We start from the raw sequence: 26,374 nt of genomic DNA on the forward strand, positions 1-26,374 counted from the left end.
CTAGTAATGGCACAAATCACTTCCAGCCTCACGGACTGTCTGGATCCACTACAGTTCGCTGAACAGCACAACAGGGCCACAGCAGGTGCCACCTCCATAGCCCTGCACTCAACCCTGGAACAGCTAGATAACAAAGACACCTATGTCAGACTCCTATTTATTGACTACAGCCCAACCTTCAACACCATTATTCCTACAAAACTCATCTCCAAACTCCGTGGCCTGGGCCTCAGCTCCTCCCTCTGTGACTGGATCCTGAACTTGCTAATCCGCAGACCAATCAGTAAGAATAGGTAACAACACCACCTCCACGATTATTCTCAACACCTATGCCCCACAAGGCTGTGTCCTCAGCCCCCTACTATATTCCTTATACACCTAAGACTGTGTGGCCAAATTCCCCATTAACTTGATTTTCAAGTTTGCTGATAACACCACCGCAGTGCGTTGGATCTCAAACAATGACGAGACAGATTACAACAATGAAATAGAGAATCTAGTGAACTGGTGCAGCGGCAATAATTCCTCCTTCAATGTCTACAAAATGAAAGAGATAGTCATCGACTTCAGGAAAATATGCCCCTGTCTCCATCAGTAGGGATGAAGTAGAAAGGGTCGAGAGCTTCAGGATTTTATATGTCCGGATCACCAACAACCTGTCCTGGTCCCCCCCATGCCGCCACTATAGTTTAAAAAGCCCACCGATACCTCTACTTTCTCAGAAAACTAAGAAAATTTGGCATGTCAGCTATGACTCTCACCAACATTTACAGATACACCATAGAAAACATTCTTTTTGGTTGTATCACAGCTTGGTATGGCTTCTGCTTGGCCCAAGACCGCAAAAAAACTACGAAAGGTCATGAATGTAGCCCAGTCCATCACAGAAACCAGCCTCCCAGCCATTGACTCTGTCTACACTTCCCACTGCCTCTGCAAAGCAGCCAGCATAATGAAGGATCCCACACACCCCGGACATTCTCTCTTCCACCTTCTTCCGTCGGGAAAAAGATACAAAGGTCTGAGGTCACGTACCAACCAACTCAAGAACAGAGTCTTCCCTGCTGCCATCAGTCTTTTGAATGGACCTACCATGCATTAAGTTGCTTTTTCTCCACAGCCTAGCTATGACTGTAACACGACATTTTGCACTGTGTTGTGTTATGTATTAAATCAAAATAAATCAAAATCAAATCAAAGGTCCGACCGGTCGGGAAGGACCAAAGGTCCGGCTGGTCGGAACGGACCAAAGGTCCGGCTGGTCGGAACGGACCAAAGGTCCGGCTGGTCAGAACGGACCAAAGGTCCGGCTGGTCGGAACGGACCAAAGGTCCAGTGTGTTTGGACCGGACCTAAGGTCCAGGGTGGTCACACCGCACCTAAGATCCGGGGAGGTTGGACCGGACTTAAGGTCTGTGGCAGTCAGATCTGACCCAAGGTCCACTGTGGTCAGACAATAACTAATTTCTGTGGTGGTCAGACTGGACCTAAGGCCCAGGGTGGTCAGACCGGACCTGAGGTCCAGCGAGGTTGGACTAGACCTAAGGTCCGTGGTGGTCGGACCTGACCTAAGGCTCCGTGTGGTCAGACAAGAACTATGGTCCGGTGCGGTCAGGCCATACCTAAGGTCCTGGGTGGTCGGACCGAACCTAAGGTCCTGGGTGATCGGACCGGACCTAAGGTCCTGGGTGATCGGACCGGACCTAAGGCCCTGAGTGGTCAGACCAGACCTAAGGTCCTGGGTGGTCGGACCGAACCGAAGGTCCTGGGTGGTCGGAACGGACCGAAGGTCCTGGGTGGTCGGAACGGACCGAAGGTCCTGGGTGGTCGGACCGGACTGAAGGTCCTGGGTGATCGGACCGGACCTAAGGCCCTGAGTGGTCAGACCAGACCTAAGGTCCTGGTTGGTCGGACTAGACCTAGTGTTACAGTCATAGCTAGGGTGTAGAGAAAGATCACACCCAACCACTCCAGAGCTTAGGTCCGGTCCGACCACACCGGATCTCCGGTCCGATCTGACCAACGTGGACCTTAGGTCCAGTCTGAACACCCACAACCTTAGGTCTTGTGCAACGACCCCGGACCTTAGATCCAGTCTGATCACCCTGGACCTGAGATCCAGTCTGATCACCCCGGACCTTAGTTCTTGTCCGACGACACTGGACCTTGGGTCAGGCCCGACCACGCACCCCGCATATTCTCTCTTCCGCTTTCTTCCTTCGGGGAAAAGGTACAAAAGTCTGAGATCACGTACCAACCGACTCAAGAACAGCTTCTTCCCTGCTGCTGTCAGACTTTTGAATGTACTTACCACTGTCGTGCCTTCGGCACGGTTGAGCTGTATATATTGTTGCCACTACTGTTCGTATATGAGACACTCCCTGACACCTTTAATTTGGCTGCACCTTTAACTGGAGGCTCCGCCCTCAGGGTATAAAGGCTGCAGCCCTCCCCCTCCAGCCTCAGTCGGGAGAACCACATGCTCAGTATTGTTCTGTTTATTGTCTGTTCCACATCGTTCCTTTTTAGCGAATAAAAGCCTTCTGTTCCTGGCAACATCAGCCTTGTCTATTTATCAGACGCGCCTCACTTATCTTGCATTAAGTTGATCTTTCTCTACACCCTAGCCATGACTGTAACACTACATTCTGCACTCTCTCGTTTCCTTCTCTATGAACATATGTTTTGTCTGTACAGCGCGCAAGAAACAATACTTCTCACTGTATGTTAATGCATGTTAATACATTTACTGTTGAGAAAAGCATGGATGTTAGGGAACTTGGGGAAATAAATAGTGATGACTTGAGGAGTGTACATATTACAGAGAAGGAGGTGCTGGAAGTCTTAAAGTGCATCAAGGTAGATAAATCCCCGGGACCTGATGAAGTGTATCCCAGGACATTGTGGGAGGCTAGGGAGGAAATTGCGGGTCCTCGAGCCGAGATATTTGAATCATCGATAGTCACGGGTAAGGTATCTGAAGATTGGAGAGTGGCAAATGTTGTGCTTTTGTTTAAAAAGGGCTGCAGGGAAAAGCCTGGGAACTACAGGCCAGTGAGCCTCACATCTGTGGTGGGTAAATTGTTGGAAGGTATTTTGAGAGACAGGATCTACAGGCATTTCGAGACGCAAGGACTGATAACAGACAGTCAGCATGACTTTGTGAGTGGAAAATCATGTCTCACAAATTTGATTGGGTATTTTGAAGGGATAACCAAGAAGGTAGATGAGGGCAGTGCAGTTGATGTTGTCTGCATGGACTTTAGCAAGGCCTTTGACAAGGTACCGCATGGTAGGTTGTTGCATAAGGTTAAATCTCACGGGATCCAGGATGCGGTATCTAAACGGATACAAAATTGGCTTCTTGATAGGGTGGTTGTAGAGGGTTATTTTTCAAACTGGAGGCCTGTTATTTGTCATTTCTATTAATGATTTGGATGAGAATATAGGAGGCATGGTTAGTAAGTTTGCAGATGACACCAAGATTGGTGGTATAGTGGACAATGAAGAAAGTTATCTCGGATTGCAACGGGATCTTGATCAATTGGGCCAGTGGGTTGACGAATGGCAGATGGAGTATAATTTGGACAAATGTGAGGTGATGCATTTTGGTGGATTGAACCAGGGCAGGACTTACTCAGTTAATGGTAGGGAGATGGGGAGAGTTACAGAACAAAGAGATCTAGGGGTACATGTTCATAGCTCCTTGAAAGTGGAGTCACAGGTGGACAGAGTGGTGAAGAAGGCATTTGGCATGCTTGGTTTCATTGGTCAGAACATTGAATAGAGGAGTTGGAATGTCTTGTTGAAGTTGTACAAGACATTGGCAAGGCCACACCTGGAATACTGTGTACAGTTCTGGTCACCCTATTATAGAAAGGATATTATTAAACTAGAAAGAGTGCAGAAAAGATTTACTGGGATGCTACCGGGACTTGATGGATTGAGTTATAAGGAGAGGCTGGATAGACTGGGACTTTTTTCTCTGGAGTGTAGGAGGCTGAGGGGTGACCTTATAGAGGTCTATAAAATAATGAGGCGCACATGATCAACGAGATAGTCAACATCTTTTCCCAAAGGTAGGGGAGTCTAAAATTAGAGGGCATAGGTATAAGGTGAGAGGGGAGAGATACAAAAGTGTCCAGAGGGGCAATTTTTTCACACAGAGGGTGGTGAGTGTCTGGAACAAGCTGCCAGAGGTAGTAGTAGAGGCGGGTACAATTTTATCTTTTAAAAAGCATTTAGATAGATACATGGGTACGATGGGTATAGAGGGATATGGGCCAAATGCGGGCAATTGGGATTAGCTTAGGGGTTTTAAAAAAGAAAGGGCGGCATGGACAAGTTGGGCTGAAGGGCCTGTTTCCATGCTGTAATCCTTGATGACTCTATGACTCTATGTGACAATAATAAATCAAATCAAATCAAGGCCCAGTGTGGTCGGACAAGAACTAAGGTCTGGGGTCGTCAGAGGAAACTAAGGTCCGGGGTGATCAGACTGGGTGTTTGGATTGGACCTAAGTCCAGATTGCTTGGATCGGACCTGAGGTCCGGTGTGGTGGGACCAGAGCTAAGCTCCGGAGTAGTCTGATCAGACCTAATCTGGGGATAGTTGGACCAGACCTAAGGTCCGGGTGGTCAGACCTGACCTAAGGTCTGGTGTGGTCAGACTGGACCTGAGATCCGGGGAAGTTGGACCGGAACTAAGGCCCAGCAGTTGTCGGACAAGAACTCCGCTCCGGGTTGGTCAGAGGGAACTAAGGTTCGAGGTGATTGGAATGGACCCAAGGTCCAGGGTAGTTGCACAAGACCTAAAGTTGTGGGTGTTCGGATTGGACCTAAGGTCCAGGTTGGTCGGATCAGACCCAAGGTCCAGTGTGGTTGGACCAGACCTAAGCTCCAGAGCGATCGGTTCGGATCTAAGCTCCGGGTTGTTCGGACCAGAACTAAGCTCCGGAATGGTCGGACCGGACCTAAGGTCTGGTGTGGTCAGACGTGACCTAAGGTCCAGTGTGGTTGGACAAGAATTAAGGTCCGGGGTGGTCAGAGGGAACTAAGGTCCAGGATGATCAGACTGGACCTAAGGTCTGGGGTCGTTGCACAAGACCTAAGGTTGTGAGTGTTCGGACTGGACCTAAGGTTCATGTTGGTCAGATCGGACCTGAGGTCCGGTGTAGTCGGACCTAAGCTCTGGAGTGGTTGGATTGGACCTAAGCTGGGGGTAGTTGGACCAGACCTAAGGTCTGGAGTGGTTGGACCAGGTCTCAGGTCCGGGGTGGTCAGACCTGACCTAAGGTTTGGGATTGCCGGACTGGACCTGAGATCCAGGGAGGTTAAACATCAGAACATAAGAACTAGGAGCAGGAGTAGGCCACCTGGCCCCTCGAGCCTGCTCCACCATTCAATAAGATCATGGCTGATCTTTTCGTGGACTCAGCTCCACTTACCCGCCCGCTCACCATAACCCTTAATTCCTTTACTGTTCAAAAATGTATCTATCCTTGCCTTAAAAACATTCAATGAGGTAGCCTCAACTGCTTCACTGGGCAGGGAAGTCCACAGATTCACAACCCTTTGTGTGAAGAAGTTCCTCCTCAACTCAGTCCTAAATCTCCTTCCCCTTATTTTGAGGCCATGCCCCTTAGTTCTAGTTTCACCCGCCAGTGGAAACATCCTGCCTGCTTCTATCTTATCTATTCCCTTCATAATATTACACGTTTCTATAAGATCTCCCCTCATTCTTCTGAATTCCAATGAGTATAGCCCCAGTCTACTCAGTCTCTCCTCATAAGCCAACCCTCTCAACTCTGGGATCAACCTAATGAATCTCCTCTGCATCCCCTCCAGTGCCAGTATATCCTTTCTCAAGTAAGGAGACCAAAACTGTACACAGTACTCCAGGTGTGGCCTCACCAGCACCTTATACAGCTGCAACATAACCTCGCTGTTTTTAAACTTCATCCCTCTAGCAATGAAAGACAAAATTCCATTTGCCTTCTTAATTACCTGCTGCACCTGCAAACCAACTCCTTGAGATTCCTGCACAAGGACACCCAGGTCCCTCTGCACAGCAGCATGCTGCAATTTTTTACTATTTAAATAATAGTCCATTTTGCTATTATTCCCACCAAAATGGATGACCTCACATTTACCAACATTGTACTCCATCTGCCAGAACCTTGCCCATTCACTTAGACTATCTATATCCCTTTGCAGACTTTCAGCGTCCTCTGCACACTTTGCTCTGCCACTCATCTTAGTGTCATCTGCGAATTTTGACACACTACACTTGGTCCCCAACTCCAAATCATCTATGTAAATCGTAAACATTTGCAGTCCCAACACTGATCCCTGAGGCACACCACTCGTCACTGATCGCCAACCAGAAAAACACCCATTTACCCCTACTCTTTGCTTTCAGTTAGTTAACCAATCCTCTATCCATGCTAGTACATTACCCATAACATCGTGCACCTTTATCGTATGCAGCAGCCTTTGGTGCGGCACTTTGTCAAATGCCTTCTGGAAATCCAGATACACCACATCCACAGGTTCCCTTGTCCACTGCACATGTAATGTTCTCAAGGAATTCCACCAAATTAGACAAACATGACCTTCCCTTCATGAACCCATGCTGCGTCTTACCAATGGGACAATTTATATCCAGATGTCTTGCTATTTCTTCCTTGATGATAGATTCAAGCATTTTCCCTACTACAGAAGTTAAGCTAACCGGCCTATAGTTACACACCTTTTTTGGACCAGAGCTAAGGCCCAGTAGTGGTCAGACCTGACCTCAGGTCCAGTGTGGCTGGACAAAAACTAAGGTCCGGGGTGGTCAGAGGGAACTAAGGTCCAGGGTGATCAGACTGGACCTAATGTCCGGGTAGTTGCACAAGAGCTAAGGTTGTGGGTGTTCGGACTGGACCTAAGGTCCAGATTGGTCAGATTGGACCTGAGGTCTGGTGTAGTCGGACTGGACCTAAGCTCCGGGGTGGTTGGACCGGGCCTAAGGTCTGGGGTGGTTGGGCCAGACCTAAGGTCCGGGGTAGTCGGACCAGACCTAAGGTCTGGGGTAGTTGGAATGGGCCTAAGGTCCAGGGTGGTTCACTGGACCTAAGTCCGGGATAGTCAGATGGGACCTGAGATCCTTGGTGGTATTCAGGAAATAAGATTAGTGGTGCTTGGACAGGAGTTAAGGCCCAGGGAGTTTGGACAAGACCTATGATCTTGTGTGGTCGATGGACCTAATGTCCGTGGTGTTTGGACCGGACCTAAGGTCCAGGGTGGTAGGACCAGAATGAAGGTCCAGGGCGGTCAGACTGGAGCTATGGTCCGAGGTGTTCAGAGACGACCTAAGGTCCGGTGTGGTCGTCGCGGACCAAAGGTCCAGGGTGTTCAGACTGGACCTAAGATCTGAGGTGGTCAGAGAGGACCAATGTTCCCGGGTTCTCGGTTCAGAACAAAAGTCCAGGGTGATCGAACCGGACCTAAGGCCCAGGGTGGTCGAACCAGATCTAAGGTTCAGGGTGGTTGAACTGGACCTAAGGTCTGGCTTGATCAGGTCAGACTTAAGGTCTGGGGTGGCCGGTCCAGACCTAAGGTCTGGGGTGGTCGGACGAGTGATGCCACACTACCAGAAGGTTGTGGAGGCTTTGGAGAGGATACAGAGAAGATTTACCAGGATGTTGCGTGGTATGGAGGGCATTAGCCATGAGGAGAGGTTGGAGAAACTTGGTTTGTTCTCACTGGAACGACGGAGGTTGAGGGGAGACCTGATAGAAGTCTACAAGATTATGAGAGGCATGGAAAGAGTGGATAGTCAGAAGCTTTTTCCCAGGGTGGAAGAGTCAATTACGAGGGGGCACAGGTTTAAGGTGCGAGGGGCAAGGTTTAAAGGAGATGTACGAGGCAAGTTTTTCACACAGAGTAGTGGGTGCCTGGAACTCGTTGCCGGGGGAGGTAGTGGAAGCGAATACGGTAGTGACTATTAAGGGGCGTCTTGACAAGTACATGAATGAGATGGGAATAGAGGGATATGGTCCCCGGAAGCGTTGGGGGTTTTAGTTAAGTCAGGCAGCATGGTCGGTGCAGGCGTGGAGGGCCGAAGGTCTGTTCCTGTGCTGTCATTTTCTTTGTTCTATGGTCCAGGGCGGTTGAACCGCACTTAAGGTTTGGGTTTGTCGGACCAGACCTCATGTCCGGGTGCTTGGACTGGTCTTAATGTCTAAGGTGGTTAGACCAGACCTAAGGTCCGGTGTGGTCAGAGAGGACCTAAAGGATTTACTCCCACTTGGAAATAAGTGGGAGGCAAAATGGTTTTATGAAGGGGAGGTCGTGTCTCACTAACTTGGTTTTTCGAGGAAGTGATGAAGATGATTGATGAGGGTAGGGCAGAGGATGTTGTCTATATGGACTTCAGTAAGGCTTTTGACAAGGTCCCTCATGGCAGATGGTACAGAAGGTGAAGCGCACAGGATCAGAGGTGAGCTGGCAAGATCGATACAGAACTGGCTCGGTCACAGAAGACAGAGGGTAGCAGTGGAAGGGTACATTTCTGAATGGAATGAATGTGACTAGTGGCATTCCTCAGGGATCAGTGCTGGGACCTTTGCTGTTTGTAAAATATATAAATGATTTGGAGGAAAATGTAACTGGTTTGATTAGTAAGTTTGCGGACGACACAAAGATTGGTGGGTTTGCGGATCGTGATGAGGACCATCAGAGGATACAGCAGGATATAGACCAGTTGGAGACTTGGCAGAGAGATGGCGGATGGAGTTTAATCCAGACAAACATGGGGCAATGCATTTTGGAAGGTCTAATAAAGAAAGGAAATATACAGTAAATGGCAGAACCCTTAAAAGTATTGATAGGCAGAGGGATCTGGGTGTACAGGTACACAGGTTACTGAAAGTGGCAACGCAGGTGGAAAAGGTAGTCAAGAAGGCATACGGCATGCTTGCCTTCATCGGCCAGAGCATTAAGTTTAAAAATTGGCAAGTCATATTGCAGCTTTATCGAACCTTAGTTAGGCTGCACTTGGAATATAGTGTTCAATTCTGGTTGCCACACTACCAGAAGGATGTGAAGGCTTTGGAGAGGATACAGAAAAGATTTACCAGGATGTTACCTGGTATGGAGGGCATTAGCTATGAGGAGAGGTTGGAGAAACTTGGTTTGTTCTCACCAGAATGAAGGAGGTTGAGGGACGACCTGATGGAAGTCTACAAGATTATGAGGGGCATGGACAGAGTGGATAGTCAGAAGCTTTTTCCCAGGGTGGAAGAGTAAATTACAAGGGGGCATAGGTTTAAGGTGTGAGGGGGGCAAGGTTTAAAGGAGATGTACAAGGCACGTTTTTACACAGAGGTTGGTGGGTGCCTGGAACTCGCTGCCAGGAGACGTAATGGAACCAGATTCGCTAGTGACCTTTAAGGGGTGTCTGGACAAATACATGAATAGGATGGGACTCGAGGGATATGGTCCCTGGAAGGATAGTTCACATGGGCAGCATGGTCGGTGCAGGCTTGGAGGGCTGAAGGGCCTGTTCCTGTGCTGTAATTTTCTTTGTTCTTTGTTCTAAACTCCGGCGTGTTCGAACCGGACCTAAGGTCCAGGGTTGTCGAACAGGAGCAAATGTCTGGGGCAGTCAGACTGGGCATAAGGTCTGGGGAGGTCAGACTTGAACTAACATCCGGGGTGGCCGAGGTGGTCAAACTGGACCAAAGATCCGGGTGGTCAGTCTGGATCTAAGGCCCGGGGTGGTCAGACCGATCCAATGGTCCGGGGCGGTTGGACCGAACCTTACGTCCAGTCTGACCTAATGGTCAGACTGGACGTAAGGTCTGTGGTAGTCAGTCTTGGCCTAAGGTCTGGGGTGATCAGGGAATACCTGAGATCCGGGGTACTTAGACCAGACCCTAGCTCCGTGGTGGTCGAACCCGACCTAAGCTCTGGGGTGGTCGAAATGGAACTAAAGTCTGGGATGGCTGAACTGGACCCAAGGTCTGTGGCAGTTGGACCTGACCTAAGGTCCAGTGTGGTCGGACCAGAACTAAGACCCGGGGTGGTTGGAACAGACCAAAGATCTGGGATGGCCGGACAGTACCTAAGGACCGTGGTGGTCGGAGGGAACTAAGGTCTGGGGTGATCTGACTGGAGCTCAGGAAGTCTTAAAAGTCTTAAATCCCTGGGACCTGATGAAGTGTATCCCAGGACATTGTGGGAGGCTAGGGAGGAAATTGCGGGTCCCCTAGCAGAGATATTTGACTCATCGATTGTCACAGGTGAGGTGCCTGAAGATTGGAGGGTGGCAAATTTTGTGCCTTTGTTTAAAAAGGGCTGCAAGGAAAAGCAAGTGAGCCTCACATCTGCGGTGGGTAAGTTGTTGGAAGGTATTTTGAGAGACAGGATCTACAGCCATTTAGAGAGGCAAGGACTGATTAGGGACAGTCAGCATGGCTTTGTGAGTGGAAAATCATGTCTCACAAATTTGATTGAGTTTTTTGAAGGGGTAACCAAGAAGGTAGATGAAGGCAGTGCAGTTGATGTTGTCTACATGGACTTTAGCAAGGCCTTTGACAAGGTACCGCATGGTAGGTTGTTGCATAAGGATCTCACGAGATCCAGGGTGAGGTAGCTAAATGGATACAAAATTGGCTTGATGACAGAAGCCAGAGGGTGGTTGTAGAGGGTTGCTTTTCAAACTGGAGGCCTGTGACCAGCGGTGTGTCTCAGGGATCAGTGCTGGGTTCAATGTTATTTGTAATTTATATTAATGATTTGGATGAGAATATAGGAGGCATGGTTAGTAACTTTGCAGATGACAACAAGATTGCTAGCATAGTTGACAGTGAAGGAAGTTATCTTGGATTGCAATGGGATCTTGATCAATTGGGCCAGTGGGCTGACGAATGGCAGATGGAGTTTAATTTAGATAAATGCGAGGTGATGCATTTTGGTAGATTGAACCAGGGCAGGACTTACTCAGTTAATGGTAGGGCGTTGGGGAGAGCTACAGAACAAAGAGATCTAGGGGTACATGTTCATCGCTCCTTGAAAGTGGAGTCACAGGTGGACAGAGTGTAGAAGGCATTCAGCATGTTTGGTTTCATTGGTCAGAACATTGAATACAGGAGTTGGAACGTTAAAGTTGTACAAGACATTGGTAAGGCCACACTTGGAACACTCTGTACAGTTCTGGTCATCCTATTATAGAAAGGATATTATTAAACCAGAAAGAGTGCAGAAAAGATTTACTAGGATGCTACCGGGACTTTGAGTTATAAGGAGAGGCTGGATCGGCTGGGACTTTTTTTCTCTGGAGCATAGAAGGCTGAGGGGTGATCTTATAGAGGTCTATAAAATAATGAGGGGCAAAGATCAGCTAGCTAGTCAATATCTTTTCCCAAAGGTGGGGGAGTTTAAAACTAGAGGGCATAGGTTTAAGGTGAGAGGAATATAGTGTTCAACTCTGGCCGACACACTACCAGAAGGATGTGGAGGCTTTGGAGAGGGTACAGAAAAGATTTACCAGGATGTTGCCTGGTATGGAGGGCATTAGCTATGAGGAGAGGTTGGAGAAACTTGGTTTGTTCTCACTGGAAAGACGGAGGTTGAGAGGCGACCTGATAGAAGTCTATAAGATTATGAGACATGGACAGAGTGGAGAGTCAGAAGCTTTTTCCCAGGGTGGAAGAGTCAATTACTAGTGGGCACAGGTTTAAGGTACGAGAGGCAAGGTTTAAAGGAGATGTACGAGGCAGATTTTTAACACAGATGGTGGTGGGTGCCTGGAACTCATTGCTGGGGGAGGTAGTGGAAGCGGATACGGTAGTTACTTTTAAGGGGCATCTTGACAAATACATGAATCGGAAAGGATAGAGGGATATGGTCCCCGGAAGGGTAGGGGGTTTTAGATAAGTCGAGCAGCATGCTCCGTGCAGAACTTGGAGGGCCGAAGGGCCTGTTCCTGTGCTGTAATTTTCTTTGTTCTTTGTTCTAGGGGAGAGATACAAAAGTGTCCTGGGGGCAATTTCTGTCTGGAACAAGCTGCCAAAGGTAGTAGTAGAGGCGGGTACAATTTTGTCTTTTAAAAAACATTTAGACAGTTACATGGGTAAGATGGGTATGGCGGAATATGGGCTAAAGAAAGGGCAGCATGGACAAATTTGGCTGAAGGGCCAGTTTCCATGTTGTAAACCTCTATGACTTTATGACTCTGAGTCTCAGGTAGTTATTTTGAGTTAACCACTGAAAGTTGCTGAAGAGCAGCTTGTTCTATTTCTTGCACACTTTTTAACAGATTGTGAAGGGAGGTACTCTTCTTTGTAGGTTTCAATGTTAGCTCTCAGAGAGGGTATCAACCTTCCCCTTTATAACAGATTGAGGGCTCATGTCCTGGATATGAACAGTTCTAGAACTTTAAATAAACCTTAAATGAGATAACCGACAACAAGCCGGTTAAATCAAAAGTGGGAAACGGCTCTTAACATTGCTAAAGATGTTCTGGGGTTGAAGGTGGTTCCCAAATTTACCAGGAAAGTTTAGAAAGAGAGAAAAAGATGACACTTGTAGAATTAGCAAACAGGCTAAAATTGGGTTCAAACAGGGATAATAGAAAAGCTGAAATTGTAACAGAGATAGCATCGTATTTAGGTATGTCAGAGAAACAGTCGAGTGCAGTGGATTTAGAAAAAAAAAATTAATCCCTACAAGAAGAAAGGGAAAAAGAAAGGTTGTTTGAGTTAGAAAAGATGAAGTTGGAATTTGAAGGAAGGAGGAAGAGTACCAGATAGAATTGATAATGAGCAGACTCATCATAGCCAACTGCCTGGTAAGGATATATACAAATATGTCCAAACATTAGCAAAATTTGATGAAAAGGCCGCAGAAGCCTTTTTCATCTCCTTTGAGAAATTGGGTACACAGATGAACTAGCCAGAGGAGGTGAAGGTAATGTTAATTCAGAGCAAGTTGGTAGGCAGGGCTACTGAGCTGTTTGCAGCGCTGTCAGCTGAGGTGTCAGGAAAATATGAAGAAGTAAAGAAGGCTGTTTTGAGTGCTTCCAAATTGGTACCAGAAGCATATAGACAGTGGTGCAGAAATGTAAGGAAAGAATCAGGTCAGACATTATTGAGTTTGAAAGAATTAAGCAGAACAACTTCAATAGATGGGTGAGAGCATTAAAGGTGGAAAAGATGTATGAGGCCCTTAAAGATATTATTCTGCTGGAGGAGTTTAAAAACTCACTTCCAGAAGTGATAACAACTCATTTTGAGGAACAGAAAGTTAAGACAGCGAGAGGAGCTGCAGAGATGGCGGATGAATACACATTAGTGCATAAATTAAAATTTGGCTTCCGACAGAAATTTCAGTCTGTGAGGGATAGAAAGTGGGAAGAGGGAGATCCTTCAATGAAAAACAAAAAGTAGATCACACTGAGAACAGTTTACCACCTGTGAAAAAAGAAACCCCAGAGGGAAAGAGGTGAAAGACCTCAGGTGTTTTCGCCGTAATAAGGTGGAACAAACAAAGATGCAGTGTTGGTAGCTTAATAAAGGCACTGGGAAAAAGGATGTGGTAAAAGAGACTCAACCAATGGGATTAGTTAAAAGGAAATCTCTAAGTCAAGGAGCTGAAGAAGAGTGCTCAGCCTAGGCATAGGCTGGATAGTAAAATAGCACTTTATCTTTTCAAAGACTTCACCTGTGTGGGTAAGGTTTACTCAGGTAGAGTGGGTAAGGAAGTGAAAATATTGAGAGATACGGGAATTAGTCTGTCTCTAATATTAAGAGATGAAAATATTTGCACTCCTTTTGAAATATTGCTGGAGAGAATGGTAATCTGTGGAATTAATGAAGAAAGGAGGAGTGTTCCCCTGTGTAAGCTCAGGCTGGAAAGTCCAATCAAGACTGGGAAAGTGATAGTGGGAGTAATGGAAAACCTGGCTATTCCAGGAATACAGTTTATTCTTGGAAATGATATAGCTGGATCACAGGTGGGAATGATGCCCATTGAAATGGAAAAGCCAAAAGAGGGAACTGAGGAGATAAAAGAAAATACCCTGGAATATTTCTGGACTGCTTGGTGACAAGATCCCACAGCCATGAGTTAAAACAGGCAGGGAGAACAAAAGAGAAAGATGAAGGAGTTGAGGTCCGGTTAGCTGGCACACTGTTTGATAAGATGTTGAAGGAAAAACCTAAGTAGGTAGATGATCAGGCAGAGGTGTTTCATTCTGAAAGATTAATGGAGGTACAACGGAAAGATGAGATAATAAAAGTTTTATATCATAAAGCCGATACGGAAAAGGAATCCGTGTATTCCTGAATGCTATTACATTAAGGATAAAATCTTAAGGCGGAGATGGAGCCCTTGGCAGGTTAGTGCAGTTGAGAAACTAGTGATGTTCACCAGATTGTGTTGCCAGTTGAATACAGACGGGAAGTATTCCAGGTAGCACACAAATTACCTGTAGGAGGTCATCGAGGAGTGAGGAAGACTCGGCTAAGATACAGAGCATTTTTATTGGCCTGGATTACATAAAGATGTGGTTGAATTTTGTCATACCTGTCATACATGTCAGATGGTAGGAAAGCCACAGGCAGTGATAAAACAGGCACCCTTGATGCCAATTCCCGCATTTGAAGAACCTTTTAAACGGGTTATAATTGTGGAGGTCCCCTCCCTAAAACCAAGTCCCAAAAAAGCTCTAAGTGCTGACTTTGTGGGAAAACTGATATAAATCACGATTGTTTTTTTCAGTGGGAGTTCAGACTCGAATCTCCCACACTTTGTGCAATGCAGAGGTCACAATCATGAATCTTATTAAAAGCTCAGGGGGAGTGGCCTATTCGCGTCAGTCTGACAGTTCCGGGTCTCTGCACATGTGAAGTGGCCCAAACTGTCAGCCCGCAGTTTGCTGGCCAGCTCAATCGCTGGCCAGCCCAGGTCCCTTGCAGTGCTGCCCCTCCACCCCCCACAGCCCAATGTGGCCCCCACGACCATTCCTGGGCTAGCCCTGATGCCCCCCCCCCCACCCCCCAGGGAGGCAGACCGCCCACCCCGCTTCCCTCCAGTCCAACTGATCTTGTCTGCAGAGTGGCAGCGGGACTCCCAACCTCCCCCGATTGTGCCATACCTGGTGGGCAGAGTGCCAAGGTACCCCATGGGCCTTGGCACTTTGCCCCTTGGGCAGTGCCAGGGGCACAGACTGGCACTGTGCCACCAACCCCCACCGCCTGACCCATTGGGGGGCCCCAACTGCACCCCTTCACTCCAGCAGGGTCTCCCACTAGTTCCCTGAAAATACTCGAAACGTTGCCGGAGTGAAATTGTACTGGTGGGGTGGGGGTTGCTATCAGGCACGGTGAATTCAGTCCTGGGCCCAATAATTACATTTAAATAACATTAAAATTACTTACCTGCTGGTCCCACTGGTTTCCAGCGTGGTCCCGACTGCGCCAGATATCCATCGCTGGGTGATCCGTGCGTGTCGGGAACACATGTGCAAACCTCGCGAATTGGTGCAAGTGTAAAAAGTTAGTGAATCAAAGATGGGAGAATCCCTCCCCCCCAACAAAAGTGTGAATCAGTATGGATGTGCCTACAAGGTTTCCGAAGGCTTTACAGAATTTCAAGGCTAAAAATGTTGTGGAGGTCTTTACCCCTTATGGATTGCCCAGGGAGATTCAATCAGACCAAGGCTCTAATTATACTGCCAAATTATTTCAGCAGGTCATGGATAGTTTAGGCATTAGACACTTTGGGCGGTATATTGCCATTTCTTTGACAAAATGCCGGGAGGAGTTGAAACCGGAAGAGTTTCAGATCCTTTTTTGGGTGTGTTTTTAGGCTCCCTCATACACACTCTGGCTGCAAAATTTGAGCGAGTCCGCAGAAGCCTGTGGGCAGGGCTTAACAACTCACCCAAAAGCCTGTAGCTCCAATTGGAGCCACAAATGTGCATGCGTAGTAAAACAATAAAATAATGCAACTCCCTACCAGGGCCGGATAATGCTCCCCCTGGCCCCGACAGACATTGGACCTCCCCCAACATTACTGACCATCTTATTCCCTCACCACCACCCCCCCCCCCCGCCTGCCCCGCCCTCCACCACCACCCCGGACCCACCTGCACATGGCCCCCATATTCCCCCTTGTTCTGATGGCTGTATGACATTACCCTCTCTCTCCCCTGCTCCCAATCATCATAGAGGCACAGTTCCCCCCCCGCGCCCCCCATCAGCATACCAAGTGCTCACTTGCCTTCCCCTCAATACTGACAAGCAAACTGCATTTAACTTGCTGGAATGCTCTCCCAAACTGCCTGCAGCTGATCTGCCCTAACATGGGGCAGCTCCATTAAAAACCCCAGGATGGACAAACAGGCAGGCAGTGCTGGAAAAAATGTCCAAGAAAACAGCGCCCAGGTTTGCAAAAGCCGACCTCAGCATGTTGCTGGATGCTGTCAAGGCAAGGCGGGGCACCCTCTTCCCCCACTCCTGCAGGACGCAGACCAAGGGGAGCTGATGGCAAAGCGGCCTGGGAAGCAGTTGCCGCCTCGGTTAGTGTCATGGCACTGGCCCCCAGAACAGGGAAGCAGTGCCGCAAAAAGATCAATGACCTCATCCTGGCAGCAAAAGTCAATGTTGAACCCTATCAAGCATCTTCCGCCGCCCCCACCTCCCCTCCAAGAATTTCACAGCACTTGCCCTCTGAGTACCACCCCAAGATACTCTGCAGGAGTCACCACCATTTCTTTTATGGCTTCTTCTGTCCCCACAGGAGAAGAATGTCCATAATGCTCAGGAGAGGTCAAAGATAGGGGTGGTGAGCCTAACCTCTGAGTCCTAACCCTCTTTGAGGAGCGGGCGCCTGGAGCTGTCGGGAGAGGAGGACATCCAGGCTATCAGTGACAGTATGGTCGGGCTGGAGTTGAAGTGAGCACCTGTCACTCCTCCACTCGATTTGAGTTCATTACTAGAGGGCATAGGTTTAAGGTGCGAGAGGCAAGGTTTAAAGGAAGTGTACGAGGCATGTTTTTTACACAAAGGGTGGTGGGTGCCTAGAACTCACCGCTGGGGGAGTTCGTGGAATCAGATACCATAGTGATTTTTAAGGGCGTCTTGACAAATACATGAATGGAATGGGAATAAAGGTGTATGGTCCTCAGAAGGGTAGGGGGTTTTAATTTAGATGGGCAGCTTGGTCGGTGCAGTGTTGGAGGGCCGAAGGGCCTGTTCCAATGCTGTAATTTTCTTTTGTTCTATGTTCAATGGAGAAATGTCAATCAAGTTTCTTACATCCCAGATTCCTTTCCCTCCCTTGCACGGACCTTGTGTCCTGTGTTGCAGGAGCAAATAAGGATGCACCAGAACCATCTAACATCGCAGCTCCCACCCATCCCATCCCTGACATCGCAGATGAGTCCTTGGAGGATGTGGGTGAAGGGACCTCCAAGGGTGGTAACCTTTTGGTGTCAGCTTCCACCTCACAACTCACATCCCAGATACTCTCACATTGGTGGGTCCAACTAGTGGTGAGGCTTCTGGGTCACTCTCTGGTGAGCATGACACACTTGATAATGTACATCGGGGGAGGAGAGAGCATCCAAGGTCTCTGGCACGTGGGGGCCTGCCGAAGGTGAGAACTCAGCTGGCTCCAGGCTACATGCTGGGCCTCTGCAATCACTTCTCCCTCAAGCTGCTGGAGATACAGCAACAGAGCCAAGGAATGAAGGAGGGGCTCATGGCAACACTGGACTGACTGCGAGGCTGTTGGGAAGAATCCCAAAGCTTTCATGAGGACCAGCTATTGCCTGTTTTGCATGGTTCCCAGGCCAACACTGCAAGGGTGGTGTCTGCACTGGAAAGCCAGGGGCAGGGAATCCTCACCATGAGTGGCAGGCTGCAAGCGATGGCCGAGTAGGCGCGGCTGAGTCACAGTGGGCCACAGCTGAGGGACTCAACAGGTTTCTCGAGATTCTGCGGCCTATGGCTGAGAGGCTCAAGAGCTTGCAGGAGACCCAGTAGGGCAGCACTGAGACACAGCAGGCTACGGCAGCAGCCCTTGAGAACATGGCCCAGTCACAGAGGGCCATGGCTGTGGGGCTGCAGAGCATGGCTCAGTCTGAGGGCACTTGCTGCTGCCATTGACAGGTGGCCATCGCAGAGGGCTTGACCAGCATGTGTAGAATGCAGGTGGTCCCCCAGGATTGGCAGGGCCAGGTGATGTTGGAGCTGTTGGAGCTCACTGCAGAAGCACCGCTGTCACATGGAGTGACCGAGTGTCCCACAGAAACCCGAAGGAGGAGGAATGGCTCAAGCCTTCCAGCCAGGAGACAGTGGCTGCACCTACTGACTCCCCGTCACCCCCACCCCCCCATCCCCCTTCCTGATACCGGGTATTCGAAGGGGTAGCGGGATGAAGAGGGTGTCATGAATACATCCCAGACAGCTGAAACCTGGCCAGGGTCCTCAAGGTCCAAGCCCTCCAGAGGATGTCCGCCAAGGGCATCACAGGCCATGGGACATGATAGGCTGCTGGCACCCTCTACCTCCGATGTACATTCTGGGGAGACACCAAGATGTAGTGGTAGGCCACGTAAGGTTAAGAAGTTGTAGTTGCACTAAGATGGCACGGTGAATGGCAGCATTAGTTAGATATTTAAGCAGTTTAATATTTTCTGTTCACATGTTTTTATGTTGCACTTATTATTTAGACACTCCTATTGGCAATGATAAATGTTTTTTCACCACCCACCTGTGGCTAATTCTTCTCAGATGTTGATGTCAGTGGGAGAGGCCCCTCAATGCTGTGTTACTGAGAAAATGAAGGCATCAGTTCCCCAGAACATGAGAGATTCCCTCCCCTCCCTCACCCTCACCCTACCTACCGCGGGACACTATATGGGGCTTTACTAATCTCTTACCCACTACACAGATGTGGGCCCAGGTGCCAGCATGCATGCAGATCTCAGGTAGGAGTCAGACTAGATTGCACCAGGGCATCATTATAATCGTGCTTAGTGAGTCGTCATCACTCTCCTGCCTGTCATAGAAACTCGTTAACACAGTGTACCCAGGATCACCACTCTGCTGTTACAGTGTTGCAGGAGATAGCTGCGCCAGATTGTGAAGGGCACAGCACACCAACGCGATGCAGGAAGAAATTAGGGGACTATATTGTAGGGCCCCGCCAGAGTGGTCCAGGCATTTTCAGGAGCCCTATGCACCTCTCCACTATTAAACGGATGGCAATGTGGGCCTCATTATACTGGATCTCCGCATCAGTCTCAGGCCACCGCACAAGCATCATCAGCCAAGTCTGAAGCGGGGTACTCCATGTCTGCCACGAGCCACCCTGGGCTCCTCCTCAAAGACCTCTGGTACATCTGAGCTCCTCAATACAAAGCTGCCATGCACACTGCCGGGGTGTCTGGCGCAGAGATGTATTATGTTCATCTTATGGTCACTAACCAATTGCACATTTAGGGAATGGAAGCCCTTTCTATTCATGAATCTTCGTGAATTCTGAAGTGTTGACTTGAGGGCGACGTGGGTGCAGTCTATAGCCCCCTGCACATTAGGCACCCCCACAGTGGTCACGAATCCTGCAGCCTGGGCTTCCTGCTGGGCCTGGTGCAGGTCAGATTTAAGATACTGGCCAGCCTGGGCATACAGAGCATCCGTGACCTCCTTCACACAGATGTGGATGGCTGACTGAGAAAAGCCACATACATCGCCACTGGGAGTCTGCAAGGACCCGGTCGCATAAAAGTTTAAAATGGCCGTCAATTTCACAGCCACTGAGTGGGTGCCCCCCCCCCTCTTTCTCTCCCCCACTCCGAGGTGTCAGGTCCTGCAACAAATGGCACAGGTGTTGCATCTTTTGGAGCCGTTTAGTGGCACGTGGTGTCCAACGTTTGTTCAAAGAACACTCGTGTGCGAAACTGCCAGGGTCTCTGCTCCCTCTTTCTTCTGTGGGCCCCCCTCTGGGTGAATGGCGGCCATGTCCTGCCTCTGATGGCCGTTTCTCTCTAATCCTGCGAGTGATAAGGTCTTGGCCTCTTCTGCCCACAATTCCTCCTCCTCAGCTCCAGCACTAACCAAAAGAACAGCAAGATCAATTGGTAGCATTGCAAAAGCCATCTCATCAATCTGAAGGGGGATGGGATTTGGAGAAGGGGAGAGACAGATGGGGAGGTTAAGGAATGCTGCTTGCTCCTAGCCCAGTAACACACACTGCCCATATTGCCCATCGCCTCCACATCCCCACAGCAACAGAGCCCCCATCCTCCCCCCAGTGACCACAAAGCTGCTCAAAGTCCAGAGGCTGCAGCATTGCCATTTTAAAGGGCTTCCAGCACTTCCCCCACCTGGAACAATGCTGCGTGCACGAGGACCCAGCAGCATTCCCAAGACCTGAGGTCAGTGCTGAGACCGGGGTCTGTGCTGAAAATTGAACATCGGACACCATGATCAGCAACAGCCCCCCCACACAATCGCAGACCCCTCTTGACCTGAAACGCAACATGGCTGCCATGAAATGACCTCCTGTGAGCAACATGGAGCTGTCTGACGGTAGGCACTTATCTCTTCACTAACCCTCAGTGATGGAGCACTACAATCTGACTTTTAAAGAGGTGTTTTCCAGATTGATCCGGATTGGGCCAACATGGTGGTAATGGCAGGCGTGCTGGAAAATTGGGGCGTGCAGCTCGCTAATGGTGGCACAGTGGATCGCACTGCTGCCTCACAGCACCAAGGACCTGGGTTTGATTCCCACCTTGGGTCACTGTCTGTATGGAGTTTGCACATTCTCCCTGTGTCTGCCTGGGTTTCCTCCGGGTGCTCCAGTTTCCTCCCACAGTCCAAAGATGTGCGGGTTAGGTTGACAGGCCATGCTAAATTGATCCTCGTGTCAGGGGATTAGCAGGGTAACTATGTGGGGTTACGGGGATAGGGCCTGGGTGGGATTGTTGTCGGTGCAGGCTTGATGAGCTGAATGGCCTCCTTCTGCACTGTCGGGATTCTATGATTCTAATTTCATTGAGATGCATGCAAAAATATTTAAATTAATGTTGCCTCCATTTTGGGTGGGTTCCCAGTTGTGCCAAAAAAAAATTTCCCTTTGGGGAAGTGGGAACTGGCACGAAAACAGGCACAGATCGTACTAATCGTCTCACACCCACCTTTACCACTCTTGTGTGCCAGAAAATGGGCGCAACGCGATGGTGAAATTCCTCCTTTACTTCAGATGCATACCATCCTGAATCCCTGGGAGCATCAGGTGGCATCAGACCCTAAAGACCAGGTTGAGGACTTAGTGCCAGGATTACCCAACTGATTGGGATAAAGGTATTCCCTTTATATTATTTGTGATTAGAGATGCTCCAAATGAATCAACTCAGTTTACTCCATTTGAGTTGATATTCGGACACAAGGTAAGAGGTCCTGTAAAATTAATTAAGGAAAGGTTGGTAGGTCCGAAGTCAGAGATCTCACAGTTGGATTATGTATCTGAGGTGAGAGAAAGATTAAACAGAGCAGGTGAATTAGCTAAACAACATTTGAAGGTGGCACAGCACCGAATGAAGCAAGAAGTAGATAAGAAATCTAAAATTCATACAATTGCCCATGGGGATACATATTGGTACTATTACTAGTGGTAGGAGATCCCTTCAAAGTGAGGTTTTAGTGGTCCCTATCAGATTGAGAAAAAGTTAAGTCAGATAAAGATGCTGGATAGGAAAAGAATGTATAGGGTATGCCATGACAGGGAAAAGGAATTGGAGAAACAAGTATTAGTTACTGCCACTCAGTGAGGATTCCAATCCTACTGCCACTCAGAGTGAGGAATCAAATCCTGAATGATATGGATTTTGATTTACCTAAAAATAAATTAAATAACGAAGAAGTCCTTAAAGACTGGAATAGAGTAGTGAGCTATCTGTCCCAGGAACAGAGCACTGAATTAAAAGACTTGTTACAGTGCAATGAGGACCTATGTAGAAATAGTGGGGAGGACTAATGCCATAGTACATGAGGTTGACATAGGGAATGCTGTTCTGATAAAACAACACGCTTATCGACTTAATCCTCTCAAAGCAGTGCAGGTTCAGAAGAATGTAGATGAGATGCTACATGATGACATCATAGTCAAGTGAGTGGACTTCGCCGATCGTGTTGGTCCCCAAACCCAATGGTACTCAACGATTCTGCATAGATTATTGGAAGGTGACTAAATCTGATGCATACCCAATTCCAAGGCTGGAGAATTGAGTGGAATAATTCGGACAAGCTTCTTGCATCACAAAGTTGGACTTACTTCGCGCTTACAAATACCATTGTCAGAGAGAGCAAAAGAAGTTTCTGTCTTTGTAACCCCAAATGGGCCATATCAATGTAAAGTAATGCCCTTTGGGATGAAAAATACACCAGTTACTTTTCAAAGGCTTATGAACAGAGTTATTGCAGGATTGACTCATTGTCCTGTCGACATAGATGACTTAGTGATCTTTAGTCATTCGTTGAAAGATCACATTTGGCAGAGCTCTCCGAGAGACTACAGAAGGCAAAGTTGGTCATAAACTTGGCAAAAACAGAATTAGCAAAAGTGGAAGTGACACAACATCGGATACAGACGGATGACACCGAGAAACGTGAAGGCAAAAGCCATCAAGGAATTTCCAAGGCTATTATTGAAGAAGGAAGTGCTATGATTTTTGGGATTGAGTTGATGCTCCAAAAAATTTGTACCAAACTTTAGTAGCATAGTGGCACCATTGATGGACTTGTTAAAAAAGAACACAAAATTTTGGTGGATTGAACAATGCCAGGAGACATTTGAGAATTTGAAAGCATTGTTAACCATCGCAACAATTTTAGCCACACCAAACTTTTTGAAACCCTTTAAAGTCACCATTGATGTCAGCGATGTAGGGGTTGGAGCTGTGTTGTTGCAGGAAGATGATTGTGGAATTTAAAATCAATATCCATCAGACAAAATATTCCATAATCGAAAAGAAGTTATAGAGTTTAATAATGGTCTTACAACATTTTAATGTTTATGCTACAAACGATGCATCAGAGATGATTGTGTATACTGATCACAATCCTTTGACATTTCTGGAGAGATTTAAGGACAAGAACACCAGATTGTTTCATTGGAGTCTTATGTTACAAGCATTTAATTTACAGATTGTACATGTCGCGTGTCATGAAAATATTATTGTGGATGCTTTATCGTGAGTTTAAAAGAGAGAAAATAAAAATGAAGCCACCTTTTCATGATGATGGTTCATTTTTTTTCTTAAGAGGGGAAGTGTTGGGAAGTTGGTGTTTTTAAAATTATTTAAAAATTTTAAAATGCTAAGAGTTGTAAAATCACAAGGTGTTTTTTTTCTGTACTTAAGGGAAGATGCAGGTGCATATCCAGTACACAGACTGAAACATTGTATCGAGAGGCTAGGCAGTAGTGTTGCCAAGACAACAGGCTGCTTTTATAATTTGCCCAATTAGTTTAAACTAGGTATTTGAATAACAGCCAAAAGAGAAAATGCTGGAAAATCTCAGCAGGTGTGGCAGCATCTATAAGGAGAGAAAAGAACTAACATTTGAGCTTTGACAAAGGGTCACCTGGACTTGAAACATCAGCTCTTTTCTCTGCTTACAGATGTTGCCAGACCTGCTGAGATTTTCCAGCATTTTCTCTTTTGGTTTCAGATTCCTGCATCTGCAGTAATTTGCTTTTACTTGAATGACAGCAGCCTGTCTGATGTGAATTTAATGTGTTGGTAACCTGTAAACCAATTCTATTGTGGGGAGAAAAGCAAATTACCGCAGATACTGGAATCTGAAACTAAAGGAGAAAATGCTGAAAATCTCAGCAGGTCTGGCAGCATCTGAAGGGGAGAGAAAATAGCTGGCGTTTTGAGTCCAGATGACCCCTTGTCAAAACAGAGCTCCTATTGTGGGGATGTTGCTCTGCATAAGAGCCAGGGGCAATGGCAAACTGGAGAAGAAGAGCACTTGCCACTTGCCAAATGACAGCTTAGTTCAGCGCTCAGAGAGAGAGAGAGAAACTGGCTGGCTTTCATAGCTGCATTTATGTCTTAAAAGAAAGCCTCATCTCGAGGGTAGCAGTGGAAGGGTGCGTTTCTGAATGGAGGGCTGTGACAAGTGGCGTTCCTCAGAGATCAGTGCTGGGACCATTGCTATTTGTAATATATATAAATGATTTGGAGGAAAATGTAACTGGCTTGATTAGTACGTTTGCGGATGGTACAAAGGTTGGTGGATTTGCAGATAGTGAAGAGGACCATCAGAGGATACAGCAGGATATAGATCGGTTGAAGACTTGGGCGGAGAGATGGCAGATGGAGTTTAGAACATAGAACATAGAAAAGCTACAGCATAAACAGGCCCTTTGGCCCACAAGTTGCGCCAAACATGTCCCTACCTACTAGGCTTACATATAACCCTCTATCTTACTAACTTCCATGAACTTATCCAAAAGTCTCTTAAAAGACCCTATCGAATCCGCCTCCACCACCACTACCGGCAACCGATTCCTCGCACACACCACCCTTTGAGTGAAAAACTTACCCCAAACAAGTCCTCTGTACCTACTCCCCAGCACCCTAAACCTGTGACCTCTTGTGGCACCCATTTCAGCCCTGGTTTAATCTGGACAAATGTGAGGTAGTGCATTTTGGAAGCTCTAATACAGATAGGAAATATACAGTAAATGGCAGAACCCTTAAGAGCATTGATAGGCAAAGGGATCTGGGTGTACAGGTACACAGGTCACTGAAAGTGGCAATGCAGGTGGAGAAGGTAGTCAAGAAGGCATACGGCATGCTTGCCTTCATTGGCTGGGGCATTGAGTTTAAAAATTGGCAAGTCATGTTGCAGCTTTATAGAACCTTAGTTAGGCCGCACTTGGAATGTTGTGTTCAATTCTGGTCGCCACACTACCAGAAGGATGTAGAGGCTTTGGAGAAGGTACAGAAAAGATTTACCAGGATGTTGCCTGGTATGGAGGGCATTAGCTATGAGGAGAGGTTGGAGAAACTTGATTTGTTCTCACTGGAACGACGGAGGTTGAGGGGTGATCTGATAGAAGTCTACAAGATTATGAGAGGCATGGACAGAATGGATAGACAGAAGCTTTTTCCCAGGTTGGAAGAGTCAATTACTAGGGGGCACAGGTTTAAGGTTCAAGGGGCAAGGTTTAAAGGAGATGTACGAGGCAGATTTTTTACACAGAGAGTAGTGGGTGCCTGGAACCCGTTGCCGGGGGAGATAGTGGAAGCGGATATGGTAGTGACTTTTAAGGGGTGTATCGACAAATACATGACTAGGATGGGAATAGAGGGATATGGTCCCGGAAGAGTAGGGGTTTTAGTTAAGTCGGGCAGCATGGTCGGTGCAGGCTTGGAGGGCTGAAGGGCCTATTCCTGTGCTGTAATTTTCTTTGTTCTTTGATATTGAAGGTAGCAAAATAAGCCAGAGATTTCAGAAAGAAGACAGGTGTTTCTGGAAGACGACAAATCTGGTTGTGTTTTGAGAGTGACTAAAAATTCTATTTTTTTTGTTAATAAATGGGAATTGTATTAATCTAAACAGCATTCTGTTAGAATAGTGTTTTATTCAGTTTATTAATAGTTTGGTTAAATTGTTCACTATTAATTAGATAAATAGTGTTACTTGTTAATTTTACAGAGAGTGTCTCAGGTGTTATTTTGATATAACCACTAAAAGTTGCTGAAGCGCAGATCATGCTATTTCTCACACACCTTTTAACAGATTATAAAGGGAGGTACTCCTCTTTGGGTGGTTCTCAGAGAGGGGATCAACCTCCCCCCTTGATAACAGATAGAACTCCAAATCATGAGAGAGAAATAAGGGGGCAATTCACAGATGTCCATGAACTATAAAACAGTATATTGGGGAATCTGAATCAACCAAATATCAATTGGGAAAATCGAGTAAAGGGTAAGCATGGGAAGGAATTTTTATGGCTGGGAGAACTTCCTTCATATGTTCTCAATTCAGGAAGGCAGAACACATTGTTGGATCTTGTGCTTGGGAATGAGGTAGCCAAGTGTTTTGGGAGGAACATTTAGGTAAGAGTGATCATGGTATCATAAGGTTTGGATTACCAATGGAAAAGAACAAGGAACCATTTAACTTCAGTGGAATGAAGAGATCAAACCAGGATAAAAAAGCACCCAAGATTGACAGGGAAAACTGTAACAGAATGATGGATGATCTTTAAGAAAATGGGGGGCAATCCTCCCAGTCTGTTGCATTGCTCTAGTAGTGCAGTGGGCCTGTAAATCTCAGCTGCAGCCAATTCCCGC

Source organism: Mustelus asterias, chromosome 10, assembly GCF_964213995.1.
Source record: "Mustelus asterias chromosome 10, sMusAst1.hap1.1, whole genome shotgun sequence".
Lineage (NCBI taxonomy): Eukaryota > Metazoa > Chordata > Chondrichthyes > Carcharhiniformes > Triakidae > Mustelus > Mustelus asterias.